The sequence below is a fragment of the Mustela putorius genome, unplaced genomic scaffold (assembly GCF_011764305.1).
Source record: "Mustela putorius furo isolate JIRA1106 unplaced genomic scaffold, ASM1176430v1.1 tig00003853_pilon_pilon_pilon, whole genome shotgun sequence".
Lineage (NCBI taxonomy): Eukaryota > Metazoa > Chordata > Mammalia > Carnivora > Mustelidae > Mustela > Mustela putorius.
The window spans coordinates 23,325,667-23,346,101 of record NW_025422005.1 but is presented as its reverse complement, the minus strand read 5'-3'; the positions used below and the strand labels follow the sequence as shown (position 1 = coordinate 23,346,101).

The 20,435-nt window shown below is 51.0% G+C and overlaps 1 pseudogene; it reads right to left on the bottom strand.

Annotated features, from left to right (window-relative positions):
• Window positions 1-4,529: 4,529 nt before the first annotated feature.
• On the bottom strand, window positions 4,530-20,124 carry LOC101675049 (annotated as a pseudogene).
• Between the last annotated feature and the right edge of the window lie 311 nt (window positions 20,125-20,435).

Below are 20,435 nucleotides of genomic sequence, written 5' to 3'. Positions count from 1 at the left end.
CTGGAGGGACATAAGCCAAGAGAGGAGGAGCTCCAGGGACAGAGTGGTCAGCTGTGTAAGGGGGTGCTGCGAGGGGCTGTGGACTCACAGAGAGCAGGTCAATGGCATGACCCTCCTGCCAACGTTCGGCTCTGACTGCAGCACCTCTCAGGGGCTGGCTGGGCGACGCGGGGCTCTACTAAATCTGAAAGCTGCCCAAATATCACAGAGATTTGGGGCCCTTGTGTGCTGTTCCCCTCTTCCTTCAGGATCTCTACGGACACTCCCAGCCATCAGGTCTCTCCTCAAATATCATCTCCTGTCCAACCTCTCCAGCCACTCTTTCTATTAAGTTCTTCACAGCACCCATCACAGCTTCTCCTTTGTTTGTTTATTGTTTAGTATCTGCCTCCCTCCACCCCGGCGGCAGATGGCAGTTCTATGAGAGCAATGTTTTCTCCTGCCTTATCTCCTGCTGACTCCCAGTGCCTAAACACCGTCTTCCATGAACTTAATGAAGGAGCACCTGAGCGGATAGAGTACGCATGTGCAGATGGAATTTTAAAGTCCCCTCTCTTGACTTCCGTTTTCTCAGGAGGAGCGGTGGGGAGGTTTGGGGGTGAGAACTCCTACCTGATCCTTTCAACAAGGTGTTGGTGGACCCAGACAGTGAATCCCTAGTGGGCTAAGCATATACCAGGCAAGGCTTAGTCTATGTGCAATGCCGCCAGTGACCAGTGGGGGGCAGCAAGTCACTACAGTTGAACAGGACAACACCTGGGAGACAGAGCGTGGAACACCTGAGGTTTAACCCCCGCCCCACACCTGTCAACCTTGCTTATTTTCACCCTTTGGGATGCAAGACTTTCTTAAACTTCCTTAAACATAGCATGCGCACCCCTTGTCGCCCCGAAGGGAGAACACCGACCCAGTGTGTGGATCCCAATACCAGCTCTGTCGCTCTTTCCTGGTGCCCCTGATTTGTCCGCTTCTCTAAAGTGGGCGTCATTGTGAGCTCACGGAGTCATTCTGAGTCTCACAGCACATATGGCTGTGGAAGGACAGTATGTGGGGTCACGAAAGGGCTTTGAGGACTGCAGGAGCTTTGGGGGAGCCTGCTGGAGCCTGGACCTGCAGAGATCCCCACGAGCTCCTCACTCGCCAGCTCATCTGAGTCCACGCAGCTGGACGTGGCTGAAGACCAGACACGCCACACATCGGCCTCGCTCTAGAGTGACTCCCGCAAACCTTGGGTGGGCCCCCGTGCTGGCGATCGGACCCCATTTCACTGGCCCACTCACCCTCCCACTCTTCTGACTTCCCCATCTCTGCCCCTCTCCTCAAAACACCGAGGCCCCCACCCTTGCAGGACTGACCTTATTTCTTTTTTCACTGAGAAAAGAGAACCCACTAGAAGAGAGCTCCACTTTCTCCCAAGGACCTGCCCGGCCTCCCTCGGTCCCCCAGGGTACGCTTCTGAGCTCCCACCCACCCGAGGTTGGAGGTTCAAGGTTCAAGGTTTGGCTCTTGAAACGGTCTTCTCTCCTCCGCATCTTTTTTTTTTTTTTTTTAATATTTTATTTATTTATTTGACAGAGAGAAACCACAAGTACACTGAGAGGCAGGCAGAGAGAGAGAAAAGGAAGCAGGCTCCCCGCTGAGCAGAGAGCCCAACGTGGGACTCGATCCCAGGACCCTGAGATCATGACCTGAGCCGAAGGCAGCAGCCTAACCCACTGAGCCACCCAGGCGCCCCTCTCCTCTGCATCTTAATTAGCTTCCCTGCTAGCTAGCGGACATCCCCAGGAGACTCCGAACAAGCTGTAATAGTTCTTGTCTTAAAATAAACCTCCTGACCCGGCCTGGCCGGCTCTTCTTCCAGCTACTTTCCCATTTCCTGCCACTGCTGAGTCAGACGCAGCTCCCTGGAGTCCGGGCCGCACCCTCCCTCTCTGGACCCCACTTCCACCAACCTCCCCCTTCCCGTGCACCAAGCCTCTGGTGATCACCAGTGACCTCCCCATCCCAATCCCACCCTTGGCCCTCACCTCACCCCCTCTGGGTGGTATTTGACACTCGGGCATTGCCTCTTGGAAATGCATCTTCCCTTGTTCTCTGTGCCTCGTGTCTTCTCCCACCACACTCGCTCCCTGGTTGGCCCGGGAGGTCCCAGGATGTAAAGTCCTCAAGGTGCCGATGCTGCCATGTTCGTATCCCCCATGCTGAGCCCTGGCCCTGAACGCAGGGCTTGTGTGTTGACTCCATTTGGAAGAGGAACGGACCACTCCAGCCTGATGGGTCAAAGCCGAGCTCTCCATTTTCACGCCTCCTGGTCTGCTTCTCCTCCGCAGCATCCCTGGTTGTGTACCAGCCGCTGGGGCCAAAAGCGCTGGGGTCATGCTTGACTCCTCTCCCTGCCCCAGGTACCTGGTGGTCCCTCAACAGATCCTCTTAACGCAACCTGTCCACCCTGCCCTGAACTGACCACTTCTCACCACTCACCACCTGACCGCCCATCCCTTCCCCAGAGTGGCGGGAGCCTCCGAGGATTGTCCTGCATTCCCGCCGCACAGACCTGTGCAAACCCTCCAGGGCCTCCCCTCCAGCTCACAACAAAGTCAAAGCCCTACCTTACCATGAAGCCTGACAAATCACCACCCCACCCCCCAGCCCACCCCTGCCTCCTCTCTGGGCACCTCCCCTCACTCCCTCTGCTTGCCCACATGCGGCCCCCTGAACTTTTTTTTTTTTTAAACAGTCTCCATCCCTGGCATTGAACTTGTGCTTTGTTACGCCTGGGACTCTGACCCAGCCACCACATGGCGTCTCAATCTCTGCCTTGAGGTCTCTGCCCCCCTGCTCCCCTGCATACTGGCTGCCGCTGGTCCTTCTGCCTAAAATTGCCTTGCTTTCTTTATCCACTACCCTCTGGCTCTGCTCTATCTTTCCTCACAGAACATACTTTGTTACATAGGCATGTGCTTGTTTATGCTGCCTCTTATCCCCACTGGAAGGGGAGCTCCATGAGCCTGGGTTTCCAGCGCGTGTTACCTGTGTCTAGAACAGTGCCGGGCACACACTAGGCCCTCAGATTTCTGCTGAGTGAATGGGTAGATGGGTGGATGGATGCGGGGGTGGAGGGGGGCAGGGAGCAGCGGGTAGGGAGAGACGAACGGATGGGTAACCACAACTACAGCGTCAGAGGGCAAAACACAAAACACAACTCATACCCACATCTCCTGCATCTGAATAAAACTTTTTGTTTTCCCTAAAGCCAACTTAACTTTGTGCTTCCAGGTGCTTTGGGGGATGGGGCGGTTGGGGTGGATGTTTCTATCCCCAGTTTTCAGGCACTGGGAGGAGATGAGTTGGGAACAGGCCGAAGGCTGTCTAAGCCTCTGGCTTCCTGAGGTGGTCCCAGAGCCCATCGCTTCTCACATGTATCTGGGGGACAATTCCCCGGAGTCCAGGAGTGCTGCGAGATTCATCTGGTACTGGCCAAGCTGAGGAAGCAGCCGCAAGAGGGGTGGGGCTGACTCTGGCGGACGGGGAGGACCCTTGCAGAGGCCGGGGACCAGCGAACCGTCTCCTTGGGAGAAGCTTAACAAGGACATAGGAGGCGGGGGGAGGCTTTGGTCTCTAGGCCCTCACTTGCCGGAGGAATGTGGGTACCACGTGTCCCCACCCTCGCCTCTGCCAACCTCCTTCCTTGTAGGACTCCTTTTCCTTTTGAGCTCAGAGCTCCCCAAATACTGTTTTTTGTTTGTTTGTTTGTTTGTTTTGTTTTTAAAGATTTTATTTATTTGACAGAGATCAGAAGTAGGCAGAGAGAGAGGAGTAAGCACGCCCCCTGCTGAACAGAGAGCCTGATGCGGGGCTCAATCCCAGGACCCTGGGAGCATGACCTGAGCCCAAGGCAGAGGCTTTAACCCACTGAGCCACCCAGGCGCCCCCCAAATACTGTTTTTAAAGCTCGAGCGTGCCTAGAGGACACGCAGTGCCGTCCGCCCTGCCTTGGAGCTGGTTGTTTTCACACATCGTCCTTCCAACCTCCCAGCCTGGGGGCTTCTAGCCATGGCCAGGTCTGCGCCCTACAGTGCTGGCCCATTAGCTGTGTGGTCAGAGGCTATGCCTGCTTCCTGAGGACCCCCAGACTCTGGGGCGGTGTGGGGGGCCGAGCTCTGAGTGGGCCAGCCTGGGACCAGCGGCAGCCAGAGGCAGGGCCCCGGACACGAACTGACCTTGCGTGAGGGTTTGCATTATTGGACATACTCCTCTCAACAACCCTGTGAGGGGGGTACTATGATCCGAGTGGAAACTGAGGCACTGACACCCCTGCTGGTATGTGCTGGAGCCTGGACTCACTCCAGGCCTGTCTGACCCAGTGTTCTCACCATGAGCACGGGGGCCGTAGCTCACGCAGACCTTCCTGCATTGGCACAGGGGTGACTAACTGAACGAAAAGAATGTCCTGGTCGGCACAGGTCACCTCACGTCCAGGACATGGTCTTCGGGGGGGGGGGGCTACTTGCTGTCAGGGCACAGGGTTGTCAGCCCTCCCTGTCTAGGGGCCTGTGGGGTAAGGAGCAGGGAGCATGGAGGCGGCTGTTCAAGTTGCTAACATTGACTTCAGTCAGGCCCACCTGAGGAGAAAACCAGTTCTGAACCTTGTAAGTTGTCTCATCACACTCAGAAGCACCTGAACCCTTGCGTCCCCCACCCCCACCCCGCCACGATTCCCCACGTGGCTTACCAAGGTGTCTGGAGCACTTACGAGTCCACCTGCCAACCTAAGGTGCTGTCCCCAGCAGGCTCCTGTGGAAGGGATGTGCCAGTGAAGGAAGGTTCTAGAGCCCCCTCCCCACCCGGAGGCCGAGCCCTAGCTTGGACAGAGAGGCAACTCTGGGGCCGAGCCTTTGAGGAACGCTGAAGCTGGTAGGGAAGGGATGGACATCTGAGAAGGAAACTGGGCAGCAGTCACGAACAGAGCCAAGTGGGGGCCTGGCCGAGGGACCGAGGGTCAGCTGGGGCCAAGGGGCCGCCTGGTTCTGCCCCCAAGGGCGTGCACAGCTCAGAGTTGCAGAGCTACCGGGGGGGGGGCTACTGTGCGCTAACCCCAGGGGAGCAGCTACAGTGGGCACTTTGGGCTTTGCTGGGGGCCTTTGGGGGAGGAGGGTATTTCTTGGGTCTGGGACCACAGAACTTAGCCATATTCTCCTTGCCAAACACAGATCCTGATGTGATCCCCTCAGTGCCCCGCCCCTGTTCTCTCCATCCGGACACCTGAGCTCGGCTTCCAGGGCACAGCAGATGGCGGTGGGCAGGAGGCTGTTGAAAGTGGAGCTCATGGTGGAGGCAGAAGCACCCGTGGAGGGGAAGATGAGCCCGTCACCCACATCCAGCTCAGGCATCCGCAGCTCCCCTGGGAAGAGTTAATCAAAGGCATCACACGTGACCCCGTAGAGGGTACAGGGGAAGAGGGGCGGCTCTGAGCAGAACTGCGGGAGCAAAGAGCAGGGATTCAGAGAAGGGAGAGCCACTTCCCAGCTGGCCAGGCATGCCTGCAAGACCCCAGCGGGCTCCCTCCTGCAGGGACACTTATCAGCCACCCCACCGCAACCAATGAGGGAGGGGTCCCTATGTGCCAGGCACTGTTCTCAACCCTGCCCTCATGGGGTTAATAGTCTAGTGACACAGCCCCGCCCTGTCCATTCAGAGGAGCAGGCACAGATGGGATCTCATCTTTCTCCTACACAACAGGAAGATTTTATTCACCCATAACTCAACATACTGACCTCACACTAGGTGGCCCATTGGAATCACCTGGGCAGTTTCCACAAAGGACAGATGCCAGGCTTTCAACTCCCCGTGGGATTCTGATTTCAGCTGTCTGGGGGACTGCCTGGGCATTAGTGTCTCTTAAAGCTCCCCGGGTGATCTAATGTGCAGCCACGTTTGAGAATCTCTCCTCCCTAAGTCTCCTGCACCGCCAGCAGTCAAGGATTCTGGAAACAAAACGCATGCATGCAGAAATGCACATGGAAACACACACAGAGTCAAACAGATGCGCACGCACACCTACAGACCCACGAGTCTGCACACACACACCCCACCCACACAGGTGTATATCGGCAGCACACCACCCCCCCGAAATGCAGGTGCAGGTGCACACAGACACCTGTGTGCATGTCCCTGGACACGCACATACCATGGCACCCTTCTGAGCTCCTTCCCCTCCCCACCTGGCCATGACGATCCCTGCCTCTCAGGACTGGGGGCTGCACAGAGTGGCCTCAGAGACCAGGAGTACCTGAGCCACACAGGGCCCCCTTACCTTCACCACAATGGGCATCCTGGGGACAGCCTCCCTGAAGAAGATGCGGAAGATGCCATGTGACCGTCATTGAGGTAGTACACCAGCTTCTGGTGGCCTCCTGGGAGCAGAGAAAGGGCAGCCCTGAGGGGCACATGGCCAGTGTCAGCACTGATGATCCACACCCCAGCACAGAACCCTCAGAAGCGGCTCCAATCCAGGGCCCGGTGCAGGAGAACTCCTGCTCTCTGCTCCAGGAGTCTTCTTGACCCCGTGCCAGGTTGGGGTCTGTCTTCTGGGTTCCCGCTCTCCCCTCTGCCCAGCTGCCTTACCTGCCTCGCCTCCTCCCGCCCTTGAAAACCACACTGGAGCCTCCCACTCTGGTTTTTTGCTCCCCCCTTTCTTCTGCCCCTGCCTCCACCCTGTGCTTTCCCCCTCCCCCATCCCTGCGCAGCACCCCAGATCCCCTGTTTCTAGAGAACTGTAAGTAAAAACTTTTCCCTTCAGGATGGTGCCCGTGTCCTACGACCAGGCCAGATTCTTCACAGTCACTTAGTCCGCAGAATATTGCTTTCTTCTTCTCCTTCTCCTCCTCCTCTTCCCCCTCCCCCCCCTCTTCTTCTTCTTAAAGATTTTTATTTATTTATTTATTTAACAGAGAGAGAGAGAACAAGTAGGCAGAGCAGCAGACAGAGGGAGAGGGAGAAGCAGGCTCTTTGCTGAGCAGGGATGACCGATGTGGGTCTCGATCGCAGAACCCTGGGATCATGACCCGAGCTGCAGGCAGCTGCTTAACCAACTGAGCCACCCAGGCATCCCCAGAATATTGCTTTCTTGAATCTAAACTCAGGATTACACACAGGCATTCCAGGGACCACTTAGATGCTCAGATCTTTCTGAATATTGTTTTTTCCCTCCTCTGGGTCTTCTCCCCACCATCTTCTCCCTGGTGTCAGTCACCGCATCTCCTCCTCTCTCTCCCAGCTGCCATTATTGATCCTGACTCCGGCAACCCCAGACCCAGGTGTCCTAAGCCACTTCACCACGACATCCTGGAGGCTGAGAGTTCAGCAAGGGCACCAACGTTTCAGCCACACAGATGGGGGAGCCCACTGCACCCCAACTAGCCGTGCCATGTGGACAAATATATCCTCTCCCTGAGCCTCAGTATTTCCACCTGTAACATGGGAATGACCAAAACTATCCCCCAGGATTGTCGAGCTGAAATGAGACAAAATAGGTATTTCACACAGAATAGATAATTATTAGCAGCTCTTATTATTGTGGAAATAAAAATAATAAGCCCCAAATACTTATAACTTGGACTTCTGTTAACCGAAGGCTAAAAATCCTGTGCTGCGTATCAAAATATTCTTTAACTAACACACTTTGTGGGGAAATGAAACCAGTCGACACAAGCGCCTTTGGGATTAAAAGCTGTGGGCCAGCGTCTGCCACAAGGATAAGGGAGGAGATTAACAGGATTTATAAATATTTATGTGTCAGTTATCTCGAACCCACAGAATAGAGTGGGGCAATCTATCCGCATTCTCCATTTCGTCATGAAATTGAGTTTCTGCGTAGTTCATGTGAGAACAGCTACCCCACCCTGCTCCTGCTGCAAAATAACAATTAATTAATTCTCCCATCATGGCGAACCTCAACTGTCAAAAGGTTTCCTATCACCCTCCATGTCACCCTTAACCTTCAGGCCACAACAACAACAATATTGCCTTCCTATATTTGTTGTAAGAATTTGTTGTAAGAATTTGCACTCAGTGGACTCCGTGAATTTTTCCTTTTAAGAATCTGCACCTGTCAGAAAGCACTTGCTGGAAGAATTTCAAATGCTTGTTGGCAGCACAGTAGTGTCTGTGGCCTCATGAGCTGTATTCTGTGACTTTTCCTCCACAAATGCGATTTAAATACATGGGCTGCTCAGGAAGGGTAAAGACTTTGTCTTGGTTCTCTCCCTCCCAGTCTACTTGAGAATGACACAACAGTGATGCTAACAGGTTTGTTCTTATACCCCATTCACAGTTTGTCTCTTGCTAATTGCTAATTAGGTACCGGGGGTGGAGCCCAGACTCTCTGTCCATCCTCTTCCTCTGGATGTCTGCACAGTGCCCTCCCCACCCCAGGGCTGGCCCACCCACCAGACTCCAGCACAGTCTTCTTGGCAATGATGTTCACAGCAGCCATGCAGACAGACTCCACATCGAAGTGTCCCAGCTCTGCAGTGATCTTGACTCCACTCCCCACGGGGAAGTCCTGGTCCATGACAGCACTGATCACACTTGCCATCTGCAGGGACAGACCCAGACCCTGATATGACCAGCCCCTATGAGGGGGGCTTTACCTGCACCATCGCCCTTCCTTCTTAGAATAGCACTGTGGGGAGGTGTTATCATCCCCACTTTACTAGGGAGGAAACAGAAATTGTGGCCCAGAGAGGGGCAGTCACTTGCCCAAAACACACAGCAAGTGTACAGGTTGTCACACCTGAATTTGGTGTGAATTCGGAGGTGTCTGAATTCGGAATCACTGAAATCAACACATGTTCGGCAAAGATGGGATGTTCCCTGGATCGGGGGCAGAGTGAACTTCTACGTGACTAGAACTTAACCAGGGACAGCAAGTAACATGTCTAAAGACAGACAGGGGGCCAGAGGCTCACAGTGCTCACATGTGCATGCGGGCCATGTGCACAGAGTCAGACAAAGACCTCTCAACAAAGGCAGGTCCCCCCTACAGCTGGGATGCACAGGGATGCACGTGATTCATGCACGTTACAACAGCTCCCCCTACCGGCAAGCAAAGGCGCACAATGCCCCGACCGACCCCAGCCCAGGCTCCATCTCCTCTTCCTCTCTGACCTCCTCAAACTTGGGCTTGCAGCCTTCCTCTTGGGGGAAGCCCCTTCGATGTCCAGGAGGACCATATCATGCCTGAAGGCCCCTTCCATCTCGAATAGGCGCCGGCAGTAAGCCAGGGCCTGGGTGAAGGTGCCCGCCATCTGGCCCTTCAGAAACCACGTGGGGGCTGGACGCAGGTCACGTGACCTGTGGAGAAACGCACACCGGTATGTAAGGGTCAGTAAGACCGGGGGCATTATAAAACGCCAACATGGGTAAAAGGTGGAGACCAGCACAGATACACACAGAGGGACATGTGACTGCGGCGCCCGCACAGAGACGCACCCCTGGATATACGCGTTGGTGTCCCCGGAGACACATACATCGCCTGTGACTGGCTTCCAGTTGGGGGGCTCATGGTCGTGAGGCCGTCACTTCTCTCCGCTGCTGCCTCCCAGTGCCCCCCCCTTGCAGGGTTCCCCTTTCCCTCCTTAGAGGGCTTGTGATCAGAACCCCAAATCCCAGGGTCCCCCCCCACCACTCCCGCAGACAAGAGGGCTGAGGAACCAATAGGGGACATGCCAAAATACTGAGCCATCAAGATAAATAGCATTTAATGCGATATTTTTAAGAAGGAAAATTGATGCAAAAACATCTCCAATGAGTAAAATTTTTAATTTTAAATAAAGGCAAAATTGGTAACAGTGAGTGCACCCGAGGCAAAAAGGAAAGTCAGGAATTCCAATCCTGTCTTTATTTAAAATTTTGATATTTTCCTCATCATGGATTTTTTGCATTAATTTTGATTTTTAAAAATATGACGATGTTATCTATCTAGAGTACTAAGGTTTTTTTGCATCACCTTACATTTTTCACCCAAGGCGGTTGCCTTGCTTGCCCTGCCCTAGTCCCAGATAACAACCAGCTTCTTTACTGGGGACAGATGAAGCATCTTGAGCCCCAGAGAGGCCACGGCTGACCAGAGGGCAAAGACTAGAGATTGGCCGTGAACCCCAGGACCCCTGCTTCCCGGGCAGGGAAAACCAGCCCTCTCACCTGGCTCCAGTCACAGCTGACCCCAGGGCCCTGGCCAACTTGAGCAGATGTTCCCATACCTCCAGAGTGTTCCTGAACTAGGCGCTCGGGGGGAACATGCTCTTGCTGTCCTGGGTCCACAGCTGGAGGACCAGCCTGGGAGAGGGTGGGAAAGATGCCAGGGGTTCTCAGACACGTGAGCCCCGAGATCTGGATGCTTCACCTGCCCCACCACTCTCACCCTACCCCCAATCTCTCTCTACCTTCCCACTGGCCCCTGCCTAGTTCTGGACTGAGTCCCAAGGAACGAAAACACTCACCCCTTAGAGACTTCTGCCCAGACAACAAAAAGGAGAAAGTGATGCATTTATAAATATAATTATCATTATATAATTTTATATATAATATATATAATTATCATAATAAAATTATAAAAAGTGTAGGGCGCCATGTTATAGGATCAGAGATGTTAAACAACGTTCCCAAGAGCACACAGCATGTGCCCATGAATCTGAAACACAAGCACTGATCGTGCTGGTCTCCCGGACTCCAATGCAAATGCTTTTTCTGTGAGGTCGCCTGACCCTAGATCTCCTAATGCCAGGTCTGCCCAGTGTCTATGCAGATACAAGCAATGTTTCTTCGGCACGCAGGTGCATCAGGGAGGCAGTGGCCCACTGACCCAAATGCTTGTATTTTGCTGCTTGAGCCTCTCCTGGGTCACCCCATAGGACTGCCTTCTTCTGGTTGCAGAGGCCCCGCTCCACAGGCCGGGGCCCTAGGCTTGCTGTCCTTCGTGCACCCCCCCCCCCCATTTTCCACCTGCCAGCACTGCCCTGCTGGTTCCCCCTGGCCTCGGGTAGGTGCCGGGCCACCTTGATCAGCTCCTCTTCGCTGTTGAAGGTCAGGAGCCGCACCCCATGGCAGGCAGCGTACGGGATGTGGGAGGCAGGGTTGGTGTAGATGATGTGCGAGGGGGCCATGCCCAGGCCCAGTTCCTGCTCCAGCTCGAACCTGGCCTGGGGGATGGTGTCAGGGGTTGCCTTGCTATCCACCCCTGCCCTCTGGGGCCGGAAAGCTGGGGCATGAGCCCAAGGGACTGCCCTTGACTGACTCCCTCCCCTGTACCTAGCACTGCAGTGGGCACATCTGTGCCACTTAGGCTTGTAGACGGCTCTTGGGAAAGCAGAGTTGGCCCTGTTTTAAAGAAGAAGAGCGTTCGGTGTGCATGAAATGTCTGGACAGGAACGGGGCCTGTGCCTCAAAGCCTGTGTCTCCGCACTCACTGGCTCCCGTTGCCCGCCCCACACACATGACCCAGTGGCAGGTCAACACCCCCACCCCTGCCCTAGATCATTCATTTCTTCCTTCAAAATCAAGTGAGCATTTCCTATGTCGGTCACTGTCCTAGGAGCTGCAGGCCCATCCTGAGATCCCCGGCAGCTCGAAGAGAAAATCTCTGTGTCCTTTGAATTCAGCAAGAATTTGGGGGTACAGTTAGCTTGGGAGAGACATTGATTAGGGTCTCACCAGGGGGAAAAAAAAAACAACAACAGGGCAAACTGATGGAAGCAGATCCTAGCAGGAAGTTGTCTCCAAAGGAAGAAGTGGTGCTCCCCCAAACCAGGGTCTCTGTGTGGAAGTTGGAACCTCAGACACAGGGCTCCTACCTAGGAAGATTCCTGGGACAGAGGGGAGAGGGAAACATACCCTGACTCCTCCCAGGGCCTCCCAGTCTCCTGCCAGGCCCCCCAGTGGCTGGCCTCTGCTGGAAGCCAGCCCCCTGGGGACAAAACAGAGACGGGGAGGGACAGAGAAAGGATCAGGAGGCCAGGAGGCCTAGGGTAAGCACAGGGGCATCAGAGTCTTCTTAGAGGTAAAGACATTTTTTTTTTTTTAGATTTTATTTTTATTTATTTGACAGACAGATCACAAATAGGCAGAGAAGCAGGCAGAGAGAGAGGAGGAAGCAGGCTCCCCGGTGAGCAGAGAGCCCGATGCGGGGCTCGATCGCAGGACCCTGGGATCATGACCTGAGCCGAAGACAGAGGCTTTAACCCACTGAGCCACCCAGGCGCCCCAGAGGTAAAGACTTTTAACTGGACCCTTGAGGAGCCAACCAGGCCAAGCACCAGGGAAGAACATTCCAGACACAGGTGGCAGCTGGTGCAAAAACTCAGAGGCGGGGGAAGGAGCCTGGCCCCCGGAGGGATAGAAAGGAACGTCGCTGACTGACGAAGGGAGACAGGAATTTCCCAGGCTTCGCAAAACTGATCCATGTCGAGTATTATTAGCCTGGTGTTACAGGCATGAAGCTAGAGGAGCAGAGTGTGGCGTCCAGAGCCCAAAGAGCCCCTCTAAGAAGACGACCATCCCATCTAGACCTGATCCAGACCCAGCTAGACACTTGAAGAGGGAAAGACATTTCTTTTTTTTGTTTAATTTTTTATTTTTTATAAACATATATTTTTATCCCCAGGGGTACAGGTCTGTGAATCACCAGGTTTACACACTTCACAGCACTCACCAAAGCACATACCTTCCCCAATGTCCATAATCCCACCCCCTTCTCCTAAACCCCCTCCCCCCAGCAACCTTCAGTTTGTTTTGTGAGATTAAGAGTCACTTATGGTTTGTCTCCCTCCCAATCCCATCTTGCTTCATTGATTCTTCTCCTACCCACTTAAGCCCCCATGTTGCATCACCACTTCCTCATATCAGGGAAATCATATGATAGTTGTCTTTCTCTGCTTGACTTATTTCGCTAAGCATGATACGCTCTAGTTCCATCCATGTTGTCGCAAATGGCAAGATTTCATTTCTTTTGATGGCTGCATAGTATTCCATTGTGTATATATACCACATCTTCTTGATCCATTCATCTGTGGATGGACATCTAGGTTCTTTCCATAGTTTGGCTATTGTGGACATTGCTGCTATAAACATTCGGGTGCACGTGCCCCTTTGGATCACTACGTTTGTATCTTTAGGGTAAATACCCAATAGTGCAATTGCTGGGTCATAGGGCAGTTCTATTTTCAACATTTTGAGGAACCTCCATGCTGTTTTCCAGAGTGGCTGCACCAGCTTGCATTCCCACCAACAGTGTAGGAGGGTTCCCCTTTCTCCGCATCCTCACCAGCATCTGTCATTTCCTGACTTGTTGATTTTAGCCATTCTGACTGGTGTGAGGTGATATCTCATTGTGGTTTTGATTTGTATTTCCCTGATGCCAAGTGATATGGAGCACTTTTTCATGTGTCTGTTGGCCATCTGGATGTCTTCTTTGCAGAAATGTCTGTTCATGTCCTCTGCCCATTTCTTGATTGGATTATTTGTTCTTTGGGTGTTGAGTTTGCTAAGTTCTTTATAGATTCTGGACACTAGTCCTTTATCTGATATGTCATTTGCAAATATCTTCTCCCATTCTGTCAGTTGTCTTTTGATTTTGTTAACTGTTTCCTTTGCTGTGCAAAAGCTTTTCATCTTGATGAAATCCCAATAGTTCATTTTTGCCCTTGCTTCCCTTGCCTTTGGCGTTGTTCCTAGGAAGATGTTGCTGCGGCTGAGGTCGAAGAGGCTGCTGCCTGTGTTCTCCTCAAGGATTTTGATGGATTCCTTTCGCACATTGAGGTCCTTCATCCATTTTGAGTTTATTTTTGTGTATGGTGTAAGGAAATGGTCCAATTTCATTTTTCTGCATGTGGCTGTCCAGTTTTCCCAGCACCATTTATTGAAGAGGCTGTCTTTTTTCCATTGGACATTCTTTCCTGCTTTGTCGAAGATTAGTTGACTGTAGAGTTGAGGGTCTATTTCTGGGCTCTCTATTCTGTTCCATTGGTCTATGTGTCTGTTTTTGTGCCAGTACCATGCTGTCTTGATGATGACAGCTTTGTAATAGAGCTTGAAGTCCGGAATTGTGATGCCACCAACGTTGGCTTTCTTTTTCAATATCCCTTTGGCTATTCGAGAGGGAAAGACATTTCATTGCAATCCTTTGCCAGCCTCCCTTTTCTTACCACGCACACAGCCCTGAGGCTCCTTCCTTGTCCTTCTCATCTCTCCAGCTGCAGACACCACCCAGGTTATCCCTGAGCCTCTCTCCAAAGCTGCAGCGACTTGCTCTTCTGGGCACAGTTGCACCCTTTGCCAAAAACGCCCTTCTGTCGCCCTGGAGGATGCTGAAATCATGCTTCCTATTGCTTCCAGGAATCATTTGGTCAGGACCAACCGGCTCAGCTGCTGAGGCTCCACAACACCAGAAAAAGGAGAGGAGAGAAAGAAAGCCGGAGAAGAAATGGAGTCTTACCAAACCTCAGTAGGAGACTGGAAATCACCCTTTGGTAGATCATTTGGAGTGAGGCTACAATCACACAATCACTTCTTCGGATCAACCTGGCTTCAGAAGAGGCTGGGTCTGCTGAAGCGTGGGCTTTGCTTTGCTGAAGAAAGGTGGCAAGTCTGGGCAGTGCCGAACTCCTTAGACAAGAAAGGTCCCACAGAACCCCTTCGGACATGAAGTTTGTGTCAATATGTCCTTGAGTCTCTCCTTTTCTGTGTCAAACTTTCCCATCTGACTTCCATTCACTGAACCCTAAGGTTTTTCCAATGGAGAAACAAAGGCCAGAGAAATTCACCACATGTCACCCGGTGAGTTAGAGGACACATGGTGAGCAAGTGGCCTGGTGCACATCTACCCCAAGCTCCCCTGACAGACAGCAGAATGTGGATCCCAATGGTCAGCATGGGGTCTCCCCTGGGGTTCCAAGTTCTGTGTCTTGCCTCCTAGCCTGGGGATGAGTGCAGAATTTATCACAAAGGCACCATGACACACACAGCCTCCAACCCCAAGGCCATCCACCAGTCCTCCCTGGAGGGCTTGCATCCTGGGTTCTTCTGAAATATGGTTGGAATGAATCACCAGTACCCAACAATTATGATGGTCCTTGGAAGATCCAAAAGATGAGTAAAACAGGCTCTCTTTCCTCAAGGAATCCCTGGTGTTGTGAAAGCCATAGATCTATAGATAACTAGAGAGCACAGAGGAAGACTTAATATTCCCATTCTATTCAAGGAGATGAAAAGACTCACTCAAGGTCACATAGTGACCGACAGACAGAGAGCAGGACTCTGAACCCAGTTCTGGTAACCTCCTAGCCTCTGTTCCTAGGAATTAAAAGGCAGCATAGGGGCTCAGTTATTTAAGCATCTGACTCTTGGTTTTGGGTCAGGTCATGATCTCAGGGTCACAAGAGCCAGCCTCAGGTCAGTCTCCGTGCTCAGCCGTGGAGTCTGCTTGTCCCTCTTGCTCTGCTCTCCCCTACAACTCAAACAAACAAACAAATAAAATCTTTCAAAAAAAATAAATAAAAGGCTGCATAACTCAGTGACGACACACACAGAATTTAATGTGCCAAATGGAGATGATGGTGATGGTGAAGATCATGGCATTATTTATCAAGAACTTACTCATGACCATACCCCTTGCCAGGCAGCAAACCACTGAGTACTCACAAAGCCTTACGGATGTAGTTATGGTTATTATCCCCATTTTATAGGCAATGAAACCAAGGCACAGAGAGGCAGCACAGTAATAGAATCTACTTAATAAGCTCATGGAGAGTAATGAACGCCTACAGCCTAGTGCGTTCGTGACACTGGTTAAGAACTCATTAAACTAGTTAATGATGACGATAATGTTGGCATTTTAGGGCCTTAGAGATCATCTAAACCAGGGTTTCTAACACTTTTTGTCTTAAAAACCCAAATGTGGGCCCTAGAACGGCTGTTTATTATGTCTGGTGGATGCTCAGCATCTTTGAACACCTGTGTCACGGGAAAGCGAGAAACGGACTTTCCCAGACTCCCTTGCAGCCAGGATGTGTGAGTATGACCCAGGCTCTATCAGGCTGACCTGAAGGCAATAAGAACCAGCTAGTATTATAAAACTGATTCTGGTGGCCAGGGTGTGTAGTGGTGAGATAGTCGTTAATTAAACTATTTCTGTTGTCAGCTGGAATGAATTTCCCTGAAAGTAAGGGACCCAATGTTCCTGCGGGTAGAATGACACAAAAGGCACTAGGAAAATAAGCATTGGGGTGGAATAACTTCTAATAAGGGTACTAGAGAATTTAGAGAAATAAAATGGCAAGCTGAGAGTCATAATTTGTTGGCATAAGACATGGCCAGAGAGTCAGAATTTTCTATGACTAAACTATACGGAATCTCTCATCTCCTGCAGCCAAAAAGATGAAGGAACCAATACAAATTGGTTTAGTCCAATTTTAGTCCAATAAACCAAAAATAAAATCTTGAGCATACGAGTTGCTATCTTTTAATGCCGGTCAAATGCACAGCCTTACCCCACACAGGCGCATACATGCACACACACATACACACGTGAAAGGTATCCAGACGATCAACAAGCATAAGAAAAGTCCTCAATACCACTAGTTACCGAAGAAATGAAAATTGAAACCACTTGAGATTCTACTACTCCTCCCTAGTGTGGCGAAAACAAAAGAGACTGGCAATGCCCAGTGTTTTTGAAGATGTTGAGCAGTTGGAGTTCCCATTCTATCTCGTGGGGTTGTAATTGGTGAGATCACTTGGAAAAACTATTTGACAGCATTGACTAAAGCTAAAATACACGTACCCTATGACTCAGTAATTCCCTTTCTGAGAACGTATCCAACAGAAATAAGAAATACCCAACAGAAGTCTGTCCACCGAGAGACATGCCTGGTTGGCTCACTCAGTGGAGCACGTGGCTCTTGATCTTGGGGTCCTGAGTTCAAGGCCCATATTGGACATAGAGCTTACTTTTTAAAAAATGTATAGTAGGGCCTGGGTGGCTCAGTCGTTAGGTGTCTGCCTTTGGCTCAGGTCATGGTCCCAGGGTCCTGGGATCAAGCCCTGCATCGGGCTCCCTGCCCTGCTCTCCCTCTCCCACTCCACCTGCTTGTGTTCCCTCTCTCATGGTTTCTCTCTGTCCAATAAATAAAATCTTTTTTTAAAATGTACAAAAATATTCAAAGTTTTTTTACAGGAGGCCCAAACTGGGAACATTCCAAGAGTCCACCAACCCGTAGAAATAATGAATTCATTCATGTATATTCTGCGGAACACTACACAGCAATGAAAAAGAGCAAACTGATGCTAAATACAGAAATTCGAATGCGTCTCACAGAGGGAATGCTGAGAAAAAGAAGCCGGACCCAAAATGATACCACATGCAAACTTCATGATTCCATTTATGTATGGAAGTCCAAAAACAAGCAAAATTAATCAGTGTTGATAGTCAGGGGATTCCTTACTTCTGGGTAGGGGGACTGTCCCCTGAGAGGGGGGTGTGAGCGAGCCTTCTAGGTTGTTGGAAATATTCTTTTATTTATTTATTTGACAGAGAGACAGAGATCACAAGTAGGCAGAGAGGCAGGCAGAGAGAGAGGAGGAAGCAGGCTCCCTGCCAAGCAGAGAGCCTGATGCAGGACTCGATTCCAGGACCCTGAGATCATGACCTGAACTGAAGGCAGAGGCTTTAACCCACTGAGCCACTCAGGCACCCACAGGTTGCTGGAAATATTCTTCGATTTTGTTCTTAGGAATACAACACACACACACACACACACACACACACACACACAGATATCCCCTGCTTTTTGAGCAGTTCTTGAGTGGTAGTTTTGACCCAGAGCTGTTGAATTCAAATGCCCACTTCTTGCTTCCAGCTCTGTTCTTTGAAGCCACACAGCACAAATCAGTGTAACCCCTGCCTGTCCATGGCAAGCTTCTGCCAACATGAAGGTCAAGATCGAGTCAGTTGAGCCTTCTCCTCTCTATGGCACGCACCTCCAGTCTTTTTCACAGGTAGGAAAACTAAGGTCCCAAGAAGTCCTGGGACTTGCACAAGATCAAAAGCCCAAATTCACGCCTGACAGATCCTCTCATATGATCTCCAGCAGCAGTGCTAGTCAATGTCAGGCAACTCACCAAACAACAACATCCTATGAGCTCACAATGGTGACCAAGGTAGAATAGTTTTTCCACGACCTCCTACCTACATAATTTGTTGATAACTAAGCAAAGGGAGGTGGGTCCAACAGTTGCAAAACTGGGCAACATCTGCCCTGACTTTGATGCATCATTTTAAAATGAAATCAAAACTTTGACTTACCTATATTAAAAATGTCTTACTATGTTATATGTTAATTAAAAACAGCTCTTATTCTAGCATAAGGTTATTGATGATGTTGATGACTGTATTTTATTTTATTTATTTTTTTTAAGATTTTATTTATTTATCAGAGAGAGAGCGGGGGAGAGAGCGAGCACAGGCAGACAGAATGGCAGGCAGAGGCAGAGGGAGAAGCAGGCTCCCCGCCGACCAAGGAGCCTGACGTGGGACTCGATCCCAGGACGCTGGGATCATGACCTGAGCCGAAGGCAGCCGCCTAACCAACTGAGCCACCCAGGCGTCCCGATGACTGTATTTTAATATAAGTGGTTACCTTGCAAGCTTACACATTTTATTTTCGTACATTTAAAAACATTCCGAGACGGGGTCCTTAGGTGTCACGAGTTGTCAGGGGCTCATATCACAGAAGAGGTTAAGAACCATTGGCTTCTCCAGCTCTCTCTCTCTCTCTCTCTCTCTAAAACAGTAAATAAATCTTTTAAAAAAGAAAAAAAAGAAATCCTGCCGTTTGTGGCAACATGGATGAAGCTGGAGAGTGTCATGCTAAGTCAAACAAGCTAGAGAGAGACCATCAGCATCTAGTAGGGTGTTACTTATCCATGGAATCTAAAAAAAGAAAGTCAAACTCCTAAAAACAGAGTGGACTGATGGCTGCTGGGGGTTGGGGGTGGGGAAACCGGGGAGAGACTGCCGAGAGTGCCAACTTCCAGCTATAGGATGAGTAAGTGACTGTTTTTAGTAATATTGTATCCTTGAAAATTGCTTAGTGAGTAGATCTTACATGTCCCCACCAAAGAAAGAAACAATGAAACTATGTGAGGCAATGACTGTGTCCATTAACTTGACTTGGGAATCATTTTACGTGTCTATGTGTATCCAGCCGTCCCCTTAGCAAAAGTAAGCATTATCATGTGTCCATCAACCACCACTTTATCAAATGTATGCTTTAAGTTTATTGTGTTTTTATTTGTCAATTATACCTCAATAAAGCTGGGGGGAAATAGAGTTAAACAAGCACTTCACATACACACCTAGACACACACAAGCACACACGAGTCTTTAATTGTCCAATAGACATACAAAGCAGTGCCCGACATCACGGGTCATCAGGGAAATGTCAGTTAAGATCGCGAGATATCTCTGCACTCCTGCTTCAGACCTCAGCTCAGGGATCACTTCCTCGGAGAAGTCTTGCATTCCCTTCCAAGAAGTCTGGACCTTCCCGCGTTGGAAGCTCACAGCACTGGCTCCCTTTCCATCACAGCCCTTGACACATTTACATCTCCACGTGTGGTTGCGTGACTACTGGGTGTATGTTTGTCTCCTCCAGCAGGCTGTCAGCCCCATGATAGCAGGCACCCTGTCTTCTCTGACCATCGTGTTCTTGGTGCCTAAAGATTTTTTTTTTTATTTGATAGACAGAGAGAGATCACAAGTAGGCAGAGAGGCAGGCAGAGAGAGAGGAGGAAGCAGGCTCCCCACTGAGCAGAGAGCCCGACGTGGGACTCGATCCCAGGACCCTGAGATCATGACCTGAGCCGAAGGCAGAGGCTTAAACCACTGAGCCACCCAGGCACCCCTGTTCTTGGTGCCTAGATCAAGGTCTGGCATACGACAGGTGCACAAGTGGGTGAACAAATGAAGATCTTATCATTGCTGTTTTATAGGTGAGGAAATGGAGTCTCCATTTGCTCAAAAAGTAAGTTCGAAGTCACTTTCTTTACCTGGGACACCTCAGGGTTCATGTCCTACCGGAGAGTGGATCAATCGTCCTGCTTTGGTTACTAAATGTTTTAAAGACACCTAGCTGGGTGGAAGCGTCCTGCTCAGACTGTCATGGCTCAGGCTGGTCTGGCTCCAGGCACTGGTTCAGAAGTTGTCAGAGAAGAGATCTACACAGTGCACACTCTGGCTTATCGCCTAGAGGAGAGGCAGGGAGCAGTGGGCGTGGGGACCCTGCCACGCCTCTCTGGGCAGCCAGGGCCATGACAGCCCCCTACCGATCGGCGTGGGACAACAGCACGTTCATAAACAAAAGTTTCGTGCCCGTTCCTCA